The 26327-nt window shown below is 40.3% G+C and overlaps 1 protein-coding gene across 4 annotated transcripts in view; it reads right to left on the bottom strand.

Annotated features, from left to right (window-relative positions):
• src (v-src avian sarcoma (Schmidt-Ruppin A-2) viral oncogene homolog) overlaps positions 1–26327 on the bottom strand; it is a 56093-nt gene that overhangs the window by 22324 nt on the left and 7442 nt on the right. The window lies entirely within an intron of this gene.

Genomic DNA, 26327 nt, shown 5'->3' with positions numbered 1-26327 from the left:
TAGCATACATTATTATTGAATTGAGGAGTGACAAGCTGCGATTGGCTGGCAACCAGTTCAGGGTGTCCCCTGCCTACTGCCCGTAGTTAGCTGGGATAGGCTCCAGCACCTCCGCGACCCTCGTGAGGAAAAGCGGCATAGAAAATGAATGAATGAATGAATGAGTGACAAGGTTACGCCAAGTGTAAAAATGAATTAACGATTTAACAGCTGCAAAAACTAACCGGTTAAGACTGAAATGTTCTTCACCAAACAGTTCATATCACATTACCACATTGTAAGCACCTTGGATCATACTTAAGCTTTGCTATCATGCCTTGAAAAAATTAGCTCATTTGAAACAATATAAATTCAAAGACTTATAGATTGCGACCTCCAGTTGAAATTGAAAACAAATCCTTGTACATCATCAATGCGTAGAAATATGCAATGTATCTAGTGTGTCTTTCAAATGTGACTCATTTTCAAAAACCTTGGAAAAATTCCCAAGAGGCTCAGAGTGCATTGGACATTGGCTGCATACCAAATAGCAGCTGCTTCTCCTCACTTTTTGCTGTGTGTGCGCTGTGCCCATGCGCGCATACGCTCAGACACGCACTAAACTTATTGACACACATATAAAGCAATTCTATATTTTCGTGCTTTTGGCACAAGAACCAGAGTTGGCCATTGCAGGATGAGCTGCAACATTTCCATGCAGCAAATATCCCTTTCAAAATTAGTGTTATTAGCAGTGACCTGTTCATGATTGTCATGTAAACACTTTCAAAAACCCAAATACGCTCATATTCTACTTTTTAAAATCAAACTCATAGACTTCATAATGTATTGACATAACACATTCCTCATTCACTGCGTCACACCTTCCTGAAGGGGGCTGTCCAACACTCCGCTTCATTTATTAGCAGTCGGTCACATGCAGCGATCAAATGCCGGATTTAGGTTGAAAAACTTTGCAAGCTGAATACAAACAGGAAGGATTGTCTCAGGAGTGATTTGTTCGAGGATTCAAGGTAATTATTATAGTTTGCGTACATGCATGCATTTTGAAACGTGAAAAAAAATCAATGGGAGGAATTAGCTGCTACAGCATTAGCATTATACTTCACAATATTTACGTAAAATAAATACTTGCTTTCCACCAAGAATCGAGACTGTTTTATGTCCATATCTATAAAGAATTCAGGGATTTAGGCATTTATTCACAAGAATTTTCAACGGAAAAAGCTCTTTGTTTACATACAGTGTATCACAAAAGTGAGTACACTCCTCGCATTTCTGCAGATATTTACTTTGACACAATGAAAAGTAGTTTGTGTGCAGCTTATATAGTAGAGTTAATTTATTTTCCCCTCAAAATATAGCCATTAATATCTAAACTCCTGGCAACAGAAGTGAGTACACCGCACGGGAACTACGTACATCCCTAAATGTCCAAATTGAGTACTGCTTGTCATTTTCCCACTGAAATGTCATGTGACTCTTTACAGGAGTGCTGTCAGCATTGCTGCAGAGATTGAAGAGGTGGGGGGACAGCCTGTTAGTGCACAGACCATACGCCGTACTCTACATCAAATTGGTGTGCATGGCTGTCATCCCAGGAGGAAGCCTCTTCTGAAGACGGTACAGAAGACAGCCCGCAAACAGTTTGCTGAAGACATGTCAACAAAGCACATGGATTACTGGAACCATGTCCTATGGTCTGATGAGACGAAGATTAATTTGTTTGGTTCCGATGGTCTCAAGCATGTGTGGCGGCGACCAGGTGAGGAGTATAAAGATAAGTGTGTCATGCCTACAGTCAAGCATGGTGGTGGGAATGACCCCCCCCACACACACCACTTCAATCTCTGCAGCAATGCTGACAGCACTCCTGTAACAAGTCACATGACATTTTGGAGGGAAAATGACAAGCAGTACTCAATTTGAACATTTAGAGATGTATGTAGTTCCCATGCAGTGTACTCACTTTTGTTGCCAGGGGTTTAGATATTAATGGCTATACTAGTATTTTGAGTTATTTTGAGGGGACAATAAATTAACTCTATTATATAAGCTGCACACAGACTACTTTTCATTGTGTCAAAGTGTCATTTTGTCAGTGTTGTCCCATGAAAAGATACTTAAATATCTGTAGAAATGCGAGGGGTGTACTTTTGTGATACACTGTATAGTGGCCACTAATTTCCTTACTGACAAGCCTCATAGTTCGCAATATTGACGTAAAATAATTGCTACCTGCACATTTTTTTTTGCTTTTAACCAAAAATCAAGATTGTTTCAAGTTCATATTTATCAAGAATTCAGGGATTTAAGCATTTATTCACAAGAATATTCAACGGAAAAAGCTCTTTGTCTGTGTTTCTACTCGGTTAGCTTTGACGGAGATATAGACCCTACCCAAATATTGCTTGCATGTAAACATAGCCAGTTACTCAAATTCAGTAATGGATTGAATCATTTATTACATTGCAGGAAAAGAATAATAAAAACAACAATGTGACCTAGTGCAGTGAAGGTTAGTTATGATTAAAATTAGATGCATTCGTATTAGTTCAGTTTCATATTTTTTTTTTAGTCAAGGCTGACAGATATTGCTGGTGAACAAAAAAAATGCAATGCATTAAAGGTTAATATAGTAATAATAAAGATCAATGGTCGATTTTGAATCAGAGTATATTTTTATTCACGCTATGCTTTATATAGCACCCATGAAGAAGCTGTAATCACAGCTTAGTGTGGGAATATGATTACACTAAGCCAAAGCACTGTTATGGTGGACAGATATAGCCACAGGGGGTGTGCTATGAAAGGCTAATTTTCAGAGAAGGCTGATTTGGGAGCTTTTGTGACAAGTGAGACAGGGGTCAGCGAGGCTGATAGGAAGCGCCAAGATGCTCAGCCTGCCAAATACACTAAGCATTGCTTTCATTCGTGATGCCTACTTCATTCAAGAAGAGCTCATACTTGATTAGTCTGAGGTGCCTAATATTTATACGACAAAATAGTAAAGGGAATTATGTGACAATCCAAGGTGTTACCCTAACAGAAAAAGTACTAAAGGTCGATTTATGGTAAATTTTAAAAGGCATAATTTAAAATATTTATCCATCCTTGTCCAAATCAATCACCTTGCCACCATGTGGATAGTTTGTGTGTCCTAATGAACCTATGAGCTAAGTGTTTGGGTCTGTATGCCCCTGGTGGAGTCACTTATGGCTAAAAGGTACTAGGTGAGAGACAAAAAAAATAAAAAAATAAAAATAAAAAAAAAATAAAGAAAAGCATGGCTTTCAACTCAATATGTCAAGGATTCATATTGTAAAGTGTTTTCAGTTGCTCAGACACTGGCTACCTACAGTAGATCCGCCCTCTAAAGCAGGGCTGGGAGGTTGGGCTAGATGGCCAGCACCAGGTGGCCTGCACCCATAGAGCCCGACCAGACACAGCTCGAAAAAGGAAAATGGGTCCCCCTTCCAATGGTTATACCACCTGAGGGAGGCACCAAGTGTGTCAAATGGGTATTTGAATAAGTATTAATAGATTTTGATTCTTTAATTTCTGTTTATTCAAAAATAACCACAATATCTTTGATGTTGTGTACCGGTATGTTACTTTATGTAATATCAACCACAGTCTTCTGTCCACTCTCTTCCTAAGTGAATCTTGGATTAACATAACTATCGTTTCACCATTCGTTGCCATGCTAAATATCACATCGTGTATCACGTGGCTGCTCCCAAATGATAGCATTTTTCTCTTAAAATTTGAAACAGTACAAGTAAATGTTTCATTTACTCACACATGTGCAAACATTAAGTGGGCAGTTTTTGCATTATAACATTGGGCAACGATTTGAGGAAAAAAAAAAAAAAAAAAAAACTTTTTTTTTTTTTTTTTTTTAGGTCTCAGCTTTTCATATCTAATTTTTGGGTGCAGAATTCAAATCACATCAAAATTTTCTCTGCAGCTTACCTACTTACAACCAGCCATATTTTTTTTTTTAAATAATAGTGTTAATTAAAAGGGCAATTTCTTTCACAATTCATTGTTTTTCAAAATATATTAAAAATATTTAAAACAAGCACATATGTAAGCACAGTGCTTTTCATATTTTATATTAAACATAAAAAAAAAAACCAGATCCTATAGTTAAATAATTTGACGTTATATGATCAGGTTTGGATTCTGTACCCAAACATTGTCACAAAAAGCTGTCAGAGCTACAACAACCAAAAATGGTTGTTCCCAGTCTTATTATTTGTTTTTAACGTCTGCTCCACACGAAAAACCAATTGTTGGTTAAAATGAAAAAAAAAAAAAAAAAAAAAAGGAGCTGTTAATGTATTTATCATCAGTACAAAATATGGAATATTTGGTATATCGTGCTCCATATTAAAATAAATGAATAAATATTTACATCTTCAAATCACAGTGTCCCAGTACTGGTGAGCTTTTTTTTTTTTTCTCCTTTCGGAAGTTACCTGATGCATGAAGTCACCATGCTGGGGATTCCTTGTCTAAATAAAGTAGTGCTACAAAAATAAAACACAATAACAAATATAACTATTTACAATTGAATTTGATCACATTCCCTACAATTTGGTGAACAAACCTCTAATTGTTTAGGCAATTGACTTTTCTTTTTTACCTTTTGTACTGTTGGTGAAATTGAGATTTTCCAGGTTCTTTATCCTGCTGCTGTGCATTGATCTTGCACATCCTCCTCTCTCCTGTGCACAATACTCATGATAGCTACTAACACAAGCCACATTTTGGACCACAATGGATAGAGGCTGGGTTGCATGAAAATCCTTGTGGATCTACAGCTGCTTGCTTAAAAAAGGGTTCGCTTAATTATGCATAATATCTGGGAAAGAACTCCAAATCCTTGGAGTCTTCAAGGCTTTATTTGAATATAAACAGTGATCTTTCTGTAAGTGATTGAACAGGATAATCAACCTCTATAATAAAATAAACGTAATAAAGTCATTAGAATACGAGGAAGGTTACGATCCTGATATGATCAAAACTCACCACCCCTATCGGCAGTTCATATTTGTTTGATCTGGGTTTTGAATTTGACAGGGTCCTTTCTTTATTTGGAAAGATTCTTTTCATCTATCTGGGCATCAGAATTAGTCAAACTTGCTTCAGATGTTTTTTTTTTTTTTTTTGTGCGTGCAGACTTGATGAGAAGACATTCCCTGCTGTGAGGATGAAACAACTTCAACTCAGACTGACAGATGGTGAAACACATGAAGAGGCGAGTTCAGGCTTGTATGTTGAATGAAAATCACAATAGTCTTCCTTCCTTTAATATCCAGTGATGCGGGTACCCTCAACATAGATTGAGACACATAAACGTCAAAATTCGAGTAAGATGGATGGAAAAATATAAATTGGACTTCACATTAGGGCTGCAACTAACCATTATTTTTATAATCAATTAATCTAGTATTTAATTAAACGATTAATTGGATTAATAACACTTTTTTCAATTACCTTCACAATTTAAGTGGAAGTTGTTTTAGACATGTTGTAAGTAACAATGCACACAAATTGGACACAAATCAGAAAAAAGTCCTGCTTATTCAAATTTACAAATAAAAAGTGCTGCTGATTGACATTGTTTTTCTTGTGGGCAAAGCGCTGATAAATTGTGTCAATAACTCATTTTCTTTAATCAAACTAAACAACAAAATCTAATAAGGAGGAGGCAGACTGTAATGAATTAGTTTTCTTTATCAAACAGTTGTTCATAAATACAATCCAATTCCAATTTCAAAGCACACTCTTGTATGACAATTTACACTTTGAATGGGAGTGTGTGTTGAAAGGAGACTCTAAGCTGTTATATGAATGGGATTATGTTTGTGGTTGCTTTATAAGAAATGAGACAACTTTACCATCCAACAATAATTCAAGTGCTGATATTCTTCTCAGAAACACAAGAGAAACTGACACTTAAGACAATGATTAGCATAATCGCTAACTAGCATACAGTATAGCGCTCCGTGCTAAGTAGTAACGTCTCATCAACACAGAATACAAACAATACAATTAGCTTGATTTACTCTTCTCTGATGGAGGCACACTGGATGTAACAACACAAAAGAAAATGTGACTATCGACACTTTGTCATACAGTGGTATGTATACGAAGTTAGTTCTTTCCAGGACCTTGTTTGTAAGTCGAAATGATCGCATGTCGAGCAGGATTTTCCCACAAGAATACATTATAATTCCATTAACTCATTACACAGCCCGAAAACCTACACTAAATCCATAATAAATAGTGCAGGTACTTATTGCAAATGGAAATTACACAGAGCAAAACAAATTATGAATAAAAAGTTTCAATTCCGGTTCTGAATGATTCTCGATTCCGATTCTTTTAAGAGGCAGGGTAAAGAAACATGTAAAAAAAATTGAAGTTTAACTCATTCACTCCCAGCCATTTTCACCAGAGCAAGGCGCTTCGCTCCTGACCGTTTTTCTGGATTTTGACTGATTTTGCAAGGCCCACAGAAAATTCTTTTCTATTGCTATATAAACATGGAACCCACCAAAAAAAAAGATTAGACTCTCTTCTTTCAGCAGAAAAAAGTAAGTTAATATCTTTGTCCATTCTTTAGAAATCAGTATTAGAAAATAGCTTAGTTTGAGCAATTTTCCAATTTCTGATGAAAAAACGGAGAAAATGAGCTTTTTGTAAACGCATACATTTCAAACATAACTTTGACTTTAACACAGCTATTTTTTGCATTAGTTACATCCCAAACATATGAATAATGTTTTCCTTTTACAAGATATCATAATCAACAAGACAAATAGAGTTTTTGATAGCAAAGTAACAATTTGTTTACACATGACTACTGAGAGATGACGCCTGTTGTCGCCGCGACTGCCGTGTAAACTTTTCCCCATCGTTGTCTGTCTCACAAAGATAGATTATTTTTGAATCTCTGAGGGGTCTGCTTGGTGAGCCCGCTGCACGGTGGTCTCAGTCATATGCTCCGTCGTCCAGCGCTTGGCATTTGAGGCGTCCTCTCGGTTGTTTTGTTCGGTCGTCCGTCGCCTGGCATACTGCCGCCAGCGCTCCGACCGTGCTGCCCGGCCTTTCATTGCTGTTGAATCGGGTTGCGGGTCTTTACAAAATGCGCTACTGCCCTCCAGTGCCAGTTTTATTGCTTTAAAATGGGTTTCGAGCCTTGTTTTTTGTTTCTCAGATAGATCGCAAGCTATAGATTCGTCTTGTTAAAAAAAAAAAAAAAAAAAAAAAAAAAAACGCAAAAGACGTATAAATACGTTTTTGGGACAATGAAGGGTTTAAAAATAGAACATATTTATACTTTTCTGGGAGCAAATGAGTTAAAGTTATATTAGTTTATATCAATGTCTTAACTTCTGGATGATTTTTAAAAATTATATGAGATCAAAATTAATTATTATTTATTATTATTATTTTATTATTTATTAGTATTTGTTATTAATACAATTAATATGTTACGTAATAAATTACGAACTATATGAACTTCTCACAGCGCTATTTTTAACTTGTATATAAATAAGTCTCTGAACTTGAATGTGATGAAGTTTCTTTCCACGGGAGTGCACTTTTACAAAGATATTTGTTTTTCAAAAGCTCACGGAGAAAACATTTACACATATTCTTTTGCCATACATGTACCTTAGCAGGGAGCTACGTCGAAGCATTAGTACAAAATCTTCTATTGATTATAATTTGAAGATCTTTTAATACTGCTGATTTTAACGGAGGCGTGTACTTTAAGATGGAGGCTGTTTGCTAACGCCAGAGAGTCTGTCATTTCGTATCTAACCCTCTATACATGTGCTAACGCAAACGACTCTGACATTTCGCATTTAGTTCTATATACATGTTATTGACCATAGCCCGACGTAATTATACAACTTATACTCGTACTATTTTCCATCCATCCATCCATCCATCCAGCCATCCATCCATCCATCCATCCATCCATCCATCCATCCATCCATCCATCCATCCATCCATCCATCCATCCATCATCTACTGCTTATTCCGGGGTTGGATCGCGGGAACAGTAGAAGACGGACGTAATTTATTGTTTTACTTACCTTTCTGACTTGTTAGAGGACCGGCGCGGCACTCAGCTATGCTACTCGGCACACAAGCCGGAGGTGTTTAATCATTCTGGTCGTGCAGCGACGCTTGCATGATATAGTTGTGTTGCAAATGTTGCACTGAGCTGACTGGTTCAACTTTACCAAAAAAAAAAAAAAAACTCACACTGTGTCCATGGTTGCAATGAAGTTGCAGTGCAAAAACACGCACTCTTCTTCGTGGTTTTCGGCAGCAATTTTTTTCCGCTCGGCTGTCAGGGCATCGAAATTTATAAATCCGATCGGTTCCGGGACTATTGGAGTGTTAGAACCGGGCCCCATCGATGCTTGATGTCCAACCCTAATACTAATAATACTTGTAATAATGTAACGAATCGGGTTCTAATGCGGCGGATGTGTTTTGCGTGGTGTACCTGAACGCACCGTGTGGCTGCCGTGACATAGTGAGAGGACTTTTTACTTTCACTTTTCATGTTCAGCTGCAGCGGACAGTAGGCATGTTGTGTTGCACAAGTTCTGAAATAAATGATTGAAAACCTGACGAAGCTGGCAACTTTTTTGGCGATGTTACAATAATTGTCATCGTAACTTATAAAGACTGGCGAACGGAGGTCGGAGGAGGACTGTTGAGATCGTAGACATTCTACGGCCGTATTGTCGAGGTAGTTCATGGACGCACCCACCACGCTTATATTTTTCAATAATTTCCATCTTCATTTCAATGGTGAGCCTCACCCTTTTTCATTTTTTCACCACCTGTACTAACATTCTTGGAACCCTTTGATTTCTCTCACAAGAAAATCTGCCGTGCGTCCGTCTTGCGGGAAAACAAACTGCGGCGCTGGCATAAATCGTCGTATTTCGAGCATTTCGTCTGATGTAGAAGCAAATGGCGAGTCAAATTTTACGTTGGATGTAAAAAAGATCGTGTGTCGACGCGATCGTATGTCGAGGTACCACTGTATTATTTATTCAGCATCCCAACCTGAGTAAAGCAGTGAACTCTTTCTTGCGCTAATCACTGTTGCGCGCGTGCAGCCTCACATTACACACAAACGAGGACCCAAACGGGACTGCTCATAGCTGCTGGCAAAAATCGATGATAAAATTCTTTGGTATGTAATTTATTAATGGATTTAATCGATTAGTTGTTGGAGCCTTACTTCACATCATAGGCATTACATTAGAGCCCAGTTCAGTATCAGCTAAACAGGTTTAACAGTGTGTACACGTTTTGCTTTTTCTTTTGTTTAAAAGTCAGTGCTAAACATGTACCAATTAATTTTACAGCAACAAGTGGTAAGGAATTGTTCAAAACCTGACAAAAAGGCAAAGTTTTTTTTTTTGCCACTACTGTCATTAATGTCTACAGTTAATGATTTCATAATATATTTTTGAATCTTTACACTAATATTATAAAGACATCAAGCGTCACATCAAGTTCTCCTGTCTGTGTTCTCCCCATAAATGGATGTTCAGGGATAGATGATCTATTATGGAAGTATCATTCTCACAAGTCTTCCAAACAAATGCATTTCCTATATTGACTGAAGCGGCAGTTGAAGTGAAGATAACAGTCTGGTCTCATTGTGTTTATTTACATAAACGCACAAAATAGGCAGAGTAGGTAAAGTGGAAGCAACAGACCAGTTTGCCAGTGTGTTCTTCTGGTGAAAACGTAAACTGAGATCACATTTGCTTTTGGATGACTGCATCAAGAGGAGACACATCTGGTCCTTTTTTTGTACTTATCTGTAAAGTGCTTTACAGAGGGCTGGCCAAGTCATGGGGTTCACAGATTAGGAAGTCTGTGCATGTGATCCTCATGTCAGAGCACTGCATGCATTCCTTCATCTTAATACCTTCCATGTAATTACAACACTACTAAGAGGGGGGTGGTGGGGCTTCCTGGGGCACCACCGGCAATTGCCACATGATCCAAATGCTCATGTTCGCGTCCTTACCATTGCCATTTTTTCCTAAGCATACTGGCCAAACCCTGCAATGATATTCCGGCAGGGCCTGCAAACAAACACTGTCTTTGCAATGACAAGACTGGATAGACCAGTCTGTTCACTTTGAGAAACTCTCTCGATCAAGTTACAACAAAAATGAATGCAAACCATCAAGAGTCCAAGTTCATTTATGTGTCCTAATTTCCAACTCACTAATCTGTCTTGTCAGATTGATAAACTGTACCATCAGGGTTTCTTTTTCACACTGTTGCCGCCACCATTGTAGGAAACTCAACACCATTTAGATTTTGTAGCAATTGTAGTCAAAGTCAAAGTAATTGACTTCATTCAAAGTAAATCTTACCAATGTAAATAAAACTAATTTACAATTTAAACCAAAGATAATGCTTTTTAAAATTTCGATAACAACCAAGGTCACTGTACAAGAAGAACAAATAAAAGTCAGCAAATTCACAGATCAAAAGCAAAATCATCTGACAGAAAATTAAAAAAGACATAGAACGGAGTAGAACAGAGGTCAAGCTGGGTATGATAATTTAAAAAGGTGAGTTTTGAGTCTGGATTTGAAGTTGAAGAGTGTGCGAGAAGTTACGTATGTCATGAGTTAAAGCGTTCCAGAGCTGTGGGGCAGAGCGGTGAGGATGCGAGAATACTCGGTTTTATATTGAACCGTTCAATACGCCTTCTTCGATTCAATACGCAAAAACATTCGATCCAAATGAAAAGCTCCCAAAATGTATTTTCTGAATTTATTTGTGTCGTCTCTCTCGCTAAAATGTCCGACGTAGCTTTGCCTTGAAAAAAAACAATCTGCCGCTAGCACACCCCCTCCTCCACTCCTCTCCCAAACTGCATGAATGGTGGGAGCTGTGGCGCACAAGAATCACTGCTCGTAAGGGAAGATAGATACGTAAGGAGGCGGCTTGTTGACTTCTATATCGTACAGATCCGTTGTTTGGCAGCATTATGAGTGAGCTGATATGCTATCCCCACTCGTACATACAGTATTTAACAAAGACTGTCTTTACGGATACGTACTATATAACAAACTCTGCCTATATTGTTGTTGACTTGGCTGCTACGAATAACCTTGCTTTGACAAAAGACAGGTTAAGACCGTGGGTCACAGAGCGCTAACTCACGGCTACATGATGAACAATGAGTGGCAAATTAAGAGCGCTGTACTTCAAACTTGTCCTGTTTACGAAAATTGATTGTCAAATGCTAGTGTTGTACAGTAATGAGTAGATGTGACTTCTGTGGCGTTTGTTAACTTTTTTTAATGCCCGACAACACTCGCGCGCACACACTAGACATCATCAAATAGCAACCTAGGTGTGCTACGTTAGATCCCATGCCATCGGCTGCATGAGCCCAGAGTGATCATGGGACGCGTAGTCCACATACTACATCGATGAATTAAAACCCACAATGACTGAATGGAAGTTAAGCAGGCCAAATCAATCCATACCAGTGACTATAGATAATGCTGCAAATATTGTCAATTCAGTACGTAACACAGATGGACTCGGACCACAAATAGGATGTTTTTCTCATGTGATAAACATACCTGCTAGGCAAGTAATAGCAATCAACAGTGTGGCCCGCCTCCGTAAAGATTGTTCTCAGCACTTTTTATACAAAATTTCTTCAGATCAGTAAGAAGTAAGCACATACAGTGTATCACAAAAGTGAGTACACCCCTCACATTTCTGCAGATATTTAAGTATATCTTTTCATGGGACAACGCTAACAAAATGTCACTTTGACACAGTGAAAAGTCGTCTGTGTGCAGCTTATAAAAAGGAATTTATTTATTTTTCCCTAAAATATAGCCATTAATATCTAAACCCCTGGCAACAAAAGTGAGTACACCCCTATGAAAAAACGTACATCCCTAAATGTTCAAATTGAGTACTGCTTGTAATTTTCCCTCCAAAATGTCATGTGACTCATTACAGGAGTGCTGTCAGCATTGCTGGAGAGATTGACGAGGTGGGGGGTGGGGGTGGGGGGGTCAGCCTGTTATTGCTCAGACAATACGCCGCATTCTACATCAAATTGGTGTGCATGGCTGACACCCCAGGGGGAGGCCTCTTCTGAAGACGGTACACAAGAAAGCCCGCAAACAGTTTGCTGAAGACATGTCAACAAAGCACATGGATTACTGGAACCATGTCCTATGGTCTGATGAGACGAAGATTAATTTGTTTGGTTCCGATGTTCATGGTTACAGTAATTCATGTGCTTTGTTGACATGTTGTTTATTTTTAGGGAATCAGAATATATGAATTATGGTAGTTTAATATAAAGATTTTCCTGATGCAATTGTATTTCTTTGCAATAAATCAAAAGCAGAAGTTTGCTAATATTATTTCAGTTATCATTTTACTGGGTCAGTGCTTCATGTCCTGGGGTAAATGATGTTAGAAATATGAAGAACGTCCTTGTGAAAAAAAATCCACTATAAATCCTTGACGCCATAAGATTAAAAATCTTTGTATCAAACCTCGAAAATGTCTTCAAACGCCGTTGTGTGTGATTCTTTATGTTGTCAATTGGATAGGACTGTGGATTCAATCAGGAAAATTGAAATGGTCAACCACGATTTCACTGGGACAGCAGATGACATGCTTTAAGGCAGAAGCCCGACCATAGTGCCGGAAAGGGAAATTCTGGACAACTTTTAGACCATGATTGCATCATATTCTGTGCCAACTTTGTTGCCCAAAATGATTTTTAAGATCCAGCAAGCGTCTGTAATGAACAACAAAGTGAACATAGTACATCTACAGTATTAGTATGTTGGGATGGCATGGCTCAGTAGTGTAGTCCTTAACTGAACCGCACGTTGCTCCTGGTGCTGCGTCACCAGTAGGTAGGTGAGGACACAGTGTAAAGTGCTTTGGGGGCCTTAAAACGTGGAAAGGCGCTATACAAGTATAACACCATTTACCATTAGGTGCGGTTGCGATGCAAACAACGCAGCGCAAAGTCAGGTATCTCTTACTACCAGGAACTTTTGTTACCAGGAACTGAAACTCCTGGGCTAGTGAGTGGAAAAAGGATCATGAGACCCAATCAAAAGCATGACACTGCCACTCCATCGTCATGAACGGACAATGGGATGGGCAGGAGGGGAAGTCAATATTTACAGCCCCAAGCACACACACATACCCCTACCGTTGCCATGGAGGCAATTCCGAGCATTCTACAAATGGATACACTGCACAGATAAATGATGGCAGACCCACGTAACAGTGTAATTAGGAATAAGTTTCTGGAAAGTGAACGAAGGTGAGATTACCTTCAAAGATTACATTTACTATGATGCTTCTGTCAATAGCCAGAACACAAACATTCCTGTCATTCCAGCCTCTCAGGAGCCAGCAATGTTTGAGGCTCCAACATAGGATCACAGACATGCGGGTGGATTTTTTTTTTTTTTTAAAGAGACGTATATCCACCTTTGTGGTCATCGTCACGAAGCTAACCTTCGAATCATATGACATTACAGAGCTCGTGAAACAACAGCTGTCTTAAAGCCCACTGAAGAATTTTCTGCCCACTTGCAAACAACAAACACTGCTGGCACCAACTGCAAATTCATGGATTTATCTCATCCCACCCCCCACCCACCCTTTTTAATCCGAGTATGTCATACATGAAATTTTTGTAGGTTAGAGGCTCAGTAAGTACATATCCAGGCCATTTAAAAAAAAAAAAAAAAAAAAAAAAGATATTTGTTGATTTTGAAATCCAAGGAACAGTGCAGAAAGTGCACAAACAATTGATTACTGTTCAGTAAGCTGTTTGGTCGGAAACATGTCAGACACAAAGGGGGGAAAAATGTTTGTTATTATTTTTCCAAATAAAATGAGACTTGTGCAAATTTTGATTAAAGGGCAGCTGAAGAGCTTTTCCGATTTGCGTGTAATTTTATAAATATAAACTTTGGATGAGTTCATCAAAATGACCATGTCATTATTAACGCGTAATTGCAAGGATAATTTGCATTTTTTAGTTTTTTTTGCACTCCGATAACGGTCCCTTCCCAAACCCGGAAGTGTGACGTAAATTCCCCGACACAACAGAAGACTATCCACAGCAAGCATAGCAGCAACAACGATATCAGTGATATTTCCACCAAAGGTAACCATTCAGGATCGCTCTTTTGTGACACTATCGATGGCAAATGCTCCCAGGAAAGATGAGCTACAATTAGTCCCTGCATGTTTGAATGTGAGGCGTAAGATGACGACGATTTACTTAACACAGCAGACGTTGTGATGAAGTTAATTGACATCTCAATACTTCAAGAAGCCTATGTCCAGCATCGTGACTTTTCTATTAGAGAGAATGTTATATTTTCCATGCTCTTCACATTGCTGAAACTGGATATTACGTTATGGGACAGCTCCTACCCATCTAAATATGGTAAAGCTAGCCCAAATATGGCTAAAAATGATTTATGGTATTGATTTTATTTTGCAAGATAAATGACAAAACAATTTTATTTTCCAGGTGTAGCTGTAAATTTTCAAGTAACTGCCCTTCCAAGATCTTGAATGCCTGTGTCGTCAGGAGATCCCAGACGTGTGAGCCAAACTTGAGGAGGCTGAAGCACTGACAGGGGCATGAATTACATTAAAAAATATAAAACCATAAATTGTAAACAACATTGACATATTTTGTTTTTGTTGACTGTTTAATGTATTCTACTGGTATATAATTTATTGTAATTATATTACATTCTGAAACAATATTCAATAGGCCACGATAATAACAGATTTATGTTGAATCAGCATCAGCTTTCACCGTCAGATTATGACACAACATAGAAAGCTAATCTGAACCAAGCAAACAATGGCACACATCAAAGAACATACATTTAGTAAGCAGCACAAAGTTAGGATAGCAATGGACTAGCGCAACATTGAAAAATGATAATGGCAAAAGACTGAGAAGCAGTTTAGAGTGGGAAAAATGTATTTACTCTTTTCTGTAGCACCAAGTGTCTTCTCTATACAAAGATAAATCATTATAATTATTAAAATATGAAGGTAACTTTTTCTTTTAAAAATGTGTACTGTTTATATATGACAAAAAAAAAAAAAAAAAAAAAAAAATACAATTGTAATTTTCTTTTCTGAGCATCAAATGTATTGAATCGAATCGAAAATCATGTCCCCCGTATCGAAAATCGTACCGAACCGTGACTTAACTGTATCGTTGCATCTGTATAGAAAACCATAGCAGAAGCTATGAGGGAAAAAGTTTTCATTTGCCTAAATGCTGAAGTTATTAAGTGCAATTTTATTTATTTTTCTTGAAAAACACATTTAATTTATTCAGTGTTTCTGTGTGGTATTAATATTGTTGTCTTTTACGTAAGAGGCTTGATCTATTGTTTTTAGTTGTGATTTCTTAAAAAGTATTTTTGATTTAAGAGTAAATGTATATCGCTTTTAAATGGGTGTACTTGATCTATTAATATATACTGTATTCTCACTGTGTTATTGTAAATTGGTTTTTTAAAAAATTAGGGGGGGGGGGGGCAATAATATCGCATATCGCAATAATTTATGAGATAAATTATCGCACACTAAAATTTGTTATCGCGACAGGCCTACCTACACCATATTAAATTAGTTTTTGTTGATTTTTTAAGGCAGTGGTCTCCAAACTATTCCACATAGGGCCGCAGTGGGTGTAGGATTTCACTCCAACAAAACAAGACCACACCTTTTCACCAATCTGGTGTGTTATAAGTGTAATCACTTGATTGCAGTCAGGTGCTGCTTGTTTTAGTAGAAACCACATTGGTTAAAAGGTCTGTTCTTGATCGGTAGGAACAAAAACCAGGACCCACAGCGGCCCTCGAGGACCGGTTTGGAGACCCCTGTTTTAAGGTGTCTCCATTATTTTGTCCAACCCCTGTATGCAGCCCAGTGGAGTACACTGTGGTTATCTTCAACCATGCAATTCTATTCATTCATACATTTTCGGGATTATTTCGTTTTAAAGAAATGCCTCAGAAACTGAAAAATCTTCCGGTGTTAATTCTTTCAGCTCCGGTATGCGCACTGTATACTGTATGTGCAGTGGGTGGGGGTCCAAACATGCTGGATCAAGGCATATAGCATCAGTCAACCTAACCAGCAAACATGTTCAGATATGTGAGCCAGGTGAGCATGTGCTGTGACATTCCCCAGTATGGTGCAGCAGTGACACAAAGCACAGTCATCAGTCAGGAATGCCAAGGCGAGTTTAAACTCAACGCTTGCTCGTACGCCCCACGGCAGGAATGCGCAGAGTGCAGGTATGGAGCTCGTTGACCCACCGTGAGTAGAGCGTTTTCGTTAGTCACCTCAAATGCAATCCCAAAGAGAATGATGCAAGAACAAGAGTTAAGGTCTCCAACTGATTTGTTGCACATCATGTATTATCAGACCAGAATTGAATGGTTGGTTCATCTTTTGAATTGTAGAAGACATGAATATAAACACAGGAAAGACACGATGTGGTGCCTGTTGCTTTACATACCTGTAATGCTAAAAACATTTTTAAAAAGCCCCTAGATACTGTATATATTTGTACAAGAAGAAAATATAAGTGTATCAATGACTCTAAAGACTTACTAATTAGTACCGTTTGTTCTGGTGAGAAAGAACACCAAGAACCGCATTCAAATTTTTTGAAAACATGTACTCTGTACATGATGTGCATCGTCATTTACATAAAGGATTTTCTTTATCTTATCTTTATTTCAGGTGTTCTTTTGTTTTAGCAGGTTTCCATTTGAATATTCAAATTAACATAGCGGATAGAATGACAAGCTGAGCTTTAATGTCATTGTATCGAGTAGGGTGACTTGACCATGCAAAACAAGCTGCTGGGAATTTGAAAGCAAAAACTTTGAATACATGTAGCCAAAAAGATTTAGGGATTTGGAAAAACAAATCTGATGTAATTCAGAAGATCTCTTTAATTTTCCAGGCCAATATTCATGCACTGTGATTGACTGACAACTAGACAGGGCTGTAGTCCGACTTTCCCACAAAGTCATCTGAGATAGTCACTGCTACAGAGAGCTGGAGCCTAAGATAAATCATACAGAAAATGGACAAATGGGTGATAAGCATGTATGTAGACCAAATGAATTTCCAATGTTTATAGGTGGGTAGTTAATCCGCAACTAAACTGCTGATGACATGCCAAGATAAACCTTAGTTGTTTTTTAATTGTTTGGCATATTTGATTACCACTTGTGAGCATAGACAACGTAATAGAGGGACAGTGTCAGAGGATGCGCAGCCTTGTGCGCAAACATATTGTCGTCCCGACCAAGCATGTCCAGCTGCACTGCCGCAAAATGACACAGAGGCATCTTTCTTTGTGCTAAACACGCCTTTTCCTGTCACGAAAGCCACACAGAACGATGGGAACCAAGGTGATAGCGTTACCACAGAGGGTGGATTGAGTAGAGATGAGTGGCCTCTGTCACACTGGCCCATTTCCAATGCTGCGGGACAGGAAGTGGCCAGGGATGCTGGGATGGACACAAGTCCTCCACTGTTTGTCTGCATCAAACATCTATAAGATAGTCCATTCAAATTAGTTGCCAGAGCTACCCAATTGACTGCTGTTTGAGATCACGTCTTCTTTGTGGCGTAGCAGTCAGGTAGTGAGAGTTATTAGACACAACCTTTGTAATTAAGACGTGCACATTGGACACCCTGAAAGTTAATGATTTTACAACATTTACAGAACATGGTTCAAGTGTTTCTTATGGTGTAGCTTGCATTATGTTAGCATCGGAACAAAACATTAACTGAATCAGAACTATTTCATAATGTACATAAAAAGGCTATCTGCCAAAGGAATTTCAGTAAACGCGAGCAGATTAAAAAGATAATGTCACTGCGAGATTGTCTAAGCAAACGACATACAAATGGCAAAAGACAGAAAGTCAAAAGAGTCTGAAGATGTAAGATAAAGGTCTACAAATAATTCTGCTTCTGAGCAAGGCAAGAGAATGTCAACATAGAAAACCGAAGTTACTGAAAATATTTTTAATGATTAATAATTGATCCATCTGCTTGTCATGCTATTTGTAGTCATCCCTTCATAGCTACGCATTTTCCAAATTGGCTTATGGATAGTTCAAGTGCAGACAGAAAAGCCAAGAAGGGGTCGGTGTGTAAACTACAACAAAAGTAGGCCACCGACATTTTGATGGACACAAGTTGAACTGATGGGAGTTGTGTGAACAGGTGGTGCTTTCGTTCTCATGACCAGCTACTAATTAGCACAAAACTGGGCCAGGCTGTCATTTGTTTCATATCAGTCTCATAAAAAATTAAGAAGTCATCCCCATGGATTATATTGCACATCTTGTTGGCAAACCAAAAAGGTCCAAATTAAATACAGCCTTACTTATTTTTGGTAGCAATACAGGCAGAGAGCATTATGTATCTAACAAAAATGGATATTGTTTACACTCTGCTTAATCGTGTGACCAACAAGCATCCTAGAGTATATGGCGGAAAACAAACAAAGCTGAAAAAGCAGTTTCTGCATTTGCACCCCTCTTTAAAATAAACTGCTGTATTTTAAGCCAAAAGAACTGTTGTGTTTGATAGAACAATATGTCTATATGCTGCCATAGCAGATTCATGGTGCATTAAACCCCAAACTATTTTTAATTTGTCCGTTTTACCCTGGAAACCCCTGTTTACAGACGTTGCGCAACCGATTCTGTTTCAACCTAGCTGTAAAAAGAAGGTAAGTAATTACATTTATTATTAGAAAAATCTGTCATTTTAGCCTAGAATCATTAATGTCTAATATTTAGTTTAAAAAAAAAGACTTCAAAAAATAAACAAATTACATCACAATGAAAAAATTGGCGTCTGAAAATAAGTCATGGATATCTACCTAATAACTATCGCTTAATTGTATTTTTTTTTTGTTACTGTTGCATTTTCACCGATATGTTAGATGATAAATAATCGATCCAAACAAAGAAAAATTGAAAAATAACGTTTAAAAGGGTAAATATATGAAAAAGAAAATCTCGACCACTCCTTGATGTCTGCGATTTCTGTATCGCGACCCTTGTTATATTACCATGTTTCATCCATAAAATACCCCCAAAATCGCTGTGGCCATTCACAGCTGAGTCTTGACACTCGCTGATACATGCTACATGGAGTTTTGGGATCGAAAAGGGTTAAGAACACGATAATATCTCATTAAAATTGTGGCCTCTTTAATTCTGCTCTCTCATGCTCTCACCTCCTGTTAGGGTTTCGCTGTTTAAAAAAAAAAAAAAAATTAAATGCCTCCTGTTCAAAATTTTTCATCCCCCAGAAAATTGAGATTTTAAAGGGTATTATAATACTAAGGGGCTGTGAGATATCAATAGAACCTTTATGTGGCAAGATAACAAATATTAATGAAGTTAACAAAAAATAAATAACATTCATGAGTAATTACCGAAAATAGATAGAAAATTACAAACATTTCCGAAAGTATTCCGGAAACAACCGAATGGGGCTTTGACATCACAGCAAGGAAACAAAAGGTCGAGGCAGGTGCAATCGTTGTTTATCGACAAGAGAGTTGCGTTCGTGCTTTATTAAAAAAAATCGCAAAAATGGTTCAAACCTATCGTTGTGGTGTACAAATAGCCATTTGTCGCAATGTAGTACCCATGAGTTCCCGAAAGCGAGAAAAATAGCTTGACTACGCAGACAATGAGTAAAGTTCGTCCGCGCTAAGAGGGCTAATTTTGCAGACCTTGCCTCCAGCACGGTTTTGTGTGGTGCGCATTTTACACCTGAAAGCTATTCGAACTATGGACAAATGAAATCAGGTTTTGCCAAGACATTGCTGCTGAAAGCAGATGCGGTGCCCACCATACACGCGCAGCCACCTACATGTCCCGAGATATCGAGAAAGAGGACGATGACTAGCTCTGATGAGACCACCCCAAAACCCCAGGCAAAGCAAAGGAGGGAAATGGCCAGAGTGACTGCTTTTATAATAAAAAAACATATCACGCATTGGATATAGGACTGGACACATGTATAAATTATCGCTCGTAAAATATATAGAACAAATCCTCTAATCCCATTCATATTTGTGTCTGTTGGCAGAGCGAAAACCTATGATAGCACAATAAATTACTTAAATATAATTAAATAAATTATTCTATACATTATTTTGCGGTCACGGTGTATCAGTTTCACAAAAAGAAATGCAAAACAAACCTTTCGGTGTTTCCCACACGATCTCTTGCTGGTGTTTCATCATTGTGATTGCTCCCCTCAATGATCCTTTCATTAGGCTGCATTGGCTTTCGTTTGGGCTCAAATTGATAACCCAAAACACCAAAGAAAGGTTCATAACTTTCCTCGTTACCATTAGAAGAACGTTCGTTACGTTGGATTCGTCGCTGCAACTAGAAACAAAATTGTCCGCCATCATCGCCGCCATTCAGTACTAAGCACTGAGCCGGTTGTTTCCTTGAAGTGACATCACGCACACAATACGCTAGATTTCCGGGTTCTCGGGGGCGGGTCCTCTTAGCTTCACAATCGATCCAAATTTCTATCATTTTCTTGGTGTTGCGATGTGTGTAATTACACGAAGTGGCATGATATGAATCCAAAAGGCATGCGTTTATGGATAAATGATGGAAAATTAGCATTTCCCCAGGTGATGTAATACCCTTTAAGCTTTCCAATGATGTATCACACATGCATATAGGACAATTTTGAAATTTGTGTCAGAGCGGAACTTCAAATCACTTGAATGTTTTCTGCCATATACCATTAAAAGCAATTACAATACGTCCTTCCAGTTCGGACCAATTATTAATCTATCAATTATAATCCACATTTGACCAAAAAGAAGTGGGACAGCTGCAGGATCAAATGATGACCTCAGCAAGCCGTTGGCTATAGTATGCTTACTTCGGAACTACTAAATCCACAGGGGAATTATTGCAAAGTAGTTGCATTTTAATTGTCCTTGACTTAAATTTATTATTTTTTTTCTACTCCACACTTAACATACTGTATGTTGTACATCCTTCATGCCAGTGGAATATTTCTCCATTGAAATCTTCCATTATCATACCACCAGTGATACATACTACATGTTTGCATATTGCTAGTTTTATGTATGTTTGGAATCCTCATAAAGTATAAAGTAGATAATTTCAGGTGTAAATCCCAATTTTTATGACGATGCAATATCGATTATTTGTAAAACGATACAATATTTGTCGATATTACAGAGCCAGCCAGGATTTGATTTGATTCCATTACATTCAATACATTTTTTACAATATGATGGACACATTTAACAATCATCATAATTTTTGGATCATAAGCCACTACCCCTCACAAATTAATAATGATGAAAATAAATGTCACCAATTAGAGCAATATTTAGGGGCAATACTGTGCAGCACACTCGTATGTTTGCTGGATTAAAAAACTAATACAATTAACTTGTGCTGTCAGTTAAAGTGTTAATAACTGTTAATGCAAATCCTCTTTGGTGCCATCAATTTTTTAAACGCATGATTAATTATGGCCCTGACGACCTCCCGTAGTTTGGCTGCCAGAGTTGGGCCAGAAACCCAGTGTGAAATACTTGTTTTCACACCAATCTTAATTTTGGACTTTAATGGCCAAAATGGGGCACATTGAGGCGGTGTGATAAACGTGAAACCGCCTGGTAACTTGCCATGATTCATTATGGTATGGCCATGCGCAGCTCTTGGGCCGCTTGAGACGCACTATACAGGTCTTTCTCAAGAAATTAGCATATTGTTATAAAGTTCATTATTTTCTGTAATGTACTGACAAACATTTGAACTTCATATATTTTAGATTTATTAAACACAACTGAAGTAGTTCAAGCCTTGTATTGTTTTAATATTGATGATTTTGGCAAAAAGGTCAAGAAAAACTGAAAATCCCAATCTAAAAAAATTCGCATATTTCATTCGACTAATACAAAGAAAGTGTTTTTTAATACAAAAAAATGTCAACCTTCAATTAATTATAACAGCTATTAGAGGTGTGCATCGGCACTGCCCTCACGATTCGAATCGATTCGATTCAGAGGGTCACGATTCGATTCAGTTCAATTCGGCAATGCATCGCGATGCATTAAAGCCTGGGATGCATTAAAATTCTAAAGCAAAGCATATTTTTCGTGAATCATGAGGCAACACAAGCGGTCAGACATTAAACAAATTTTTATTGGCTCTTGTGTCACTCCTGGTTGAAGTCAAATGAAAATAGTATACTTTCAGATATATATATATATATATTAAAAAAACAGATCACAGCATTTAATTTGTGCTTTGAATGAGACCAGGGCTTTCTCTTTTTTTTACACCCAGTAGCATCCTTTCACACAGTGCGACATCTGAACTCATGTGCAAAATCAGTAATAACAGTCACTGTATTTTAGTCACAACGACCCATCAATAAAAATATTCAAGTAAATATTAAAGAAAACGACAAAGAAAATATTGTAGTGCAGCAGCATCTTTATCGCAATATCAATCCAGGGAATGGATTGATATTTGAATGTAAAGTAGCTCCCTCTACAGTACAGCCTAGATCTTGAGCCCGAACCCAACCCGACCAGACCCGACCGAATTTCGGGCCGGGTCGGGCCCAAAATGTCAATCATTTACGTTCGGGTCGGGTCGGGCCGGACTGCTCTCTCGCTAACCTTTTTTTAAAAAAAATAAATATATATTTGTATATCAAACGACGAATGGATGTTAAACTAAGGAATGCTTGTTATAAAATAAATAAATTGGATAAAACAGAGAGAAGGCGCTTTGGTAATCACAAACATGAGCCAGTGCATTGTTTGCGCACATGAAAGCCGTGGCCCCGCCCTCATTTTAATCTTCCCCACCCGCTCTTGGCGCTCTCCGCGAGTCTGCAACGCTGCATCCTGGTATTTCCTTTTTGAATTTCGATATAGAGCCGCAAGAGGTGAAAAGCAAACTAAAGACGGTGGGATTGAAAAGGCAAGAATCCACGAGTGGTGTGTGGAAAGGATTTAAAATGATAGTGGAAGATGTTACAGAAAACTGTCGGCCTTGCCGAATGCAACAAATGTGACGCTTTGCTCTCGTACGAGAGCAGAAAGACTGCCACATTGATGCTGAGCAGGCATTTTAAAAACTGTACTGGCCTAAAAGATATTAGTCAAACATCGTTATTATCATTTGTTTCAAGGGCTGCACCTCTTCGTGCTAAGCAGGACATCATGGAGTTCGTGGTGTTCCTTAAAACGTCATTATCTATTTTGTTTCAGTGGTCCTTAAGGCAGGTTGTTCTTTTGTGTGTTCTGATGCGAGTCATTAAAAGAAAGAATGTTATTAAAAGTATTTTCGTTTATTTTTGAATATGCTGCTGTTCCTCTCCTTGTCAGAGAGGCATGTATAGTGAGCACAATATCCCACACATATTTAGCAAACCGTTATTTCGTTGTGTAAATGCATTTATAATTATCATAAAAATATGTAGACTGAAGCGGGATGCTTTGCTATGAGTCTTTATTGCTCGCTCTGAACTCTCGTACACTCCCTCTTGAGCCGGAACGCGCGCAGCTCTTTATAATGTCTGTCACGTGACTGTGACGCAGCCGGTAACGCGCTCGGCCAAACAGACAAGTACGGTGGGTGAATTATGTCCAACAAAGGGTCACCACACAGGTCCCCCCAGAATTCACCCACACAGGACGCCAGGCGCAACCCGAATCAACAGTACAGAACGGAAGGGTTGCGCGGCCGGGGCGTCAGTGGAGAACGACCGAACGGACAGTCAGGCGGCCGTCCAGGATGCCAGATGCGGGACGCCCAAGCAGAACAGTCTGGAGGACGCCCAGGATGCCAGGCGGCGGGCGACGGAACGCGACGATCAGGCGGCCGTCCAGAACGCCAGATGCGGGACGTCCGAGCAGAACGGTCTGGAGGACGCCCAGGACGAGGAGCGCGCCGTGCAGCACCGCGCAGGCGAGGCCGGAGAAGCGGACGCCGAGAGAGGCGGCACGCGTCGCTGAGCAGCGGTCGAGACTTGCAACGAGCAGCACCACCCAGTCGAGGCTGCAGACGAGGGCGACGGGCGCGGCGGTCGGAATCGGCCGTTCGAGGCCGGAGACGACGGCGACCGGCGCGGCGGTCGGAGTCGCCCGGTCGTGGACAAGGGCGACAGGCGAGACGAACCAGGCCGACCGGTCGTAGCAGGAGCGGGGGAAACGCCAAAACCGGAGCGACGACATCGTTGTCCAAAGGCGGAGGACGAGGAGAGACGTCGGGGGCGGCGTTCGCTGGCGCTGGCCGATATGCAACCTCGGAGACTACCGGAGGCGCCGGCACAGCAGCAAGGCTAGCGGCGATGGCCAGCGGCGTAGGCTGATGACTGACCTCGGAGACTCCCGGAGGCGTTGGAGTGAGGTCAGAGGCGGCGGCGTCCAGTGGCGCCAGTAGAGGGGCGACCTCGGAGACTTCCAGAGGCGCAGGTGCTGGAGCGGCGTCGTTAGGAAGACCAGAAACAGGCGCAGCAATGACGTCGTGAGGCGAAGTGTCGCCGAGAAAACCAGGGCCGGACGGGACGCCGTCGAGGGGACCAGGGCCGGACGGGACGCCGTCGAGAAGGCCGCAGGCGGACGGGGCGTCGTCGAGAAGGCCGCAGGCGGACGGGGCGTCGTCGAGTAGGCCGCAGGCGGACGGGGCGTCGTCGAGTAGGCCGCAGGCGGGTGCACCGTCGTTGAGTAGGCCGCAGGCCGGCGCAAGGGCGGCGCAGCCGGGAAAGCCAGGGACGGGCGCACCGTCATCGAGTAGGCCGCAGGCGGGCGCACCGTCGTCGAGTAGGCCGCAGGCGGGCGCAACGGCGCCGTAGCCGGGAAAGCCAGGGACGGGCGCAGCGGCGTCGACGGAGAGCGGCGACGGAGCCGAGGCGAGCGAGAGCGGGGCCGGAGGCGAGACAGCAACTTCGGCGTCGGGAAGAGCCAGAGCAGAAGCGCGCGGCGGTGGCGTGGGTACCGGGACAGCAGTACGGCTGCGAGGAACCGGGGCGGAAGTGCCGCCATCTATGGCGGGTACCACGGACAGCAAGGTTCGCGAGGCGGGCACCTTGGGCGCCTCTGAAGTCGATTTGTACGACGGTTCATAAAGTCTGAGGAGGTGCGCCTTGAGCCCCGTGTACTTGCCCACCTTCGGCGGATAGACCACGAAGCGCTGTGCTCTAACCGCCGTCGAGTACCCGAGCGCGGCCACCACGTGGTAGAAGCGCATGGTGTCGTCTGAAACACCACGGAGGACGAACAGCTCCTCCGCGTTAGCGAACCACGCGGCCGCAGAAGACTCGTCGAACTTCGGTAGCTCGAAAAAGCTAATAGCCGCCATTGCCGAAAGTGTTCAAAATGCCTCTGAGACTTCAGCGAGGCAGTCGGGGTCACCAGTGAAGCGGGATGCTTTGCTATGAGTCTTTATTGCTCGCTCTGAACTCTCGTACACTCCCTCTTGAGCCGGAACGCGCGCAGCTCTTTATAATGTCTGTCACGTGACTGTGACGCAGCCGGTAACGCGCTCGGCCAAACAGACAAGTACGGTGGGTGAATTATGTCCAACAAAGGGTCACCACAAGACTATTTAAACATTAAGAAAACGCGTTTTTTCTGCCAACTCGAATAAATTGAAATAAATGTCTATTGCATTTTGCCGAGGAAATGACGCATGAACTATCCACCTGATAGAACAGACACACAAATATAAACAATATAAATGTTTATTGAATATGCATCTTACAGTCTTGTTTATCTGGGAGAATTTGTTACAAAAGACAGGTTTTAATTTATCATTATGCACATCGGCACCGTCCCAGTTGTGATTACACAAAACGCAACCACGCATTGCATCCCCGCATTTGCTTCTCCTGCTGAGTCCTCACAAATAAAACGGGCTCGGGCCTACAAATGAAACATACATTTTCGGGGGGGGGGGTTTCGGGCTCGAGCCTACAAATAAAACATAAAATTTCGGGCTCTCGGCCTTTAATACACGGGGGCCGGGTCGGGTCGGGCTGGATTTTTTAGGCCCGAACTAAGCTCTAATCGAGAGAGCAGAGAGATAGGACATAACATAACAATGGCTGAAGCGGAGAAAGTGGGAGCGAGA

The sequence above is a fragment of the Corythoichthys intestinalis genome, chromosome 2, assembly GCF_030265065.1.
Source record: "Corythoichthys intestinalis isolate RoL2023-P3 chromosome 2, ASM3026506v1, whole genome shotgun sequence".
NCBI lineage: Eukaryota > Metazoa > Chordata > Actinopteri > Syngnathiformes > Syngnathidae > Corythoichthys > Corythoichthys intestinalis.
Note: the sequence above shows the minus strand (reverse complement) of the source record. Positions and strands in the feature narration are given on the sequence as shown.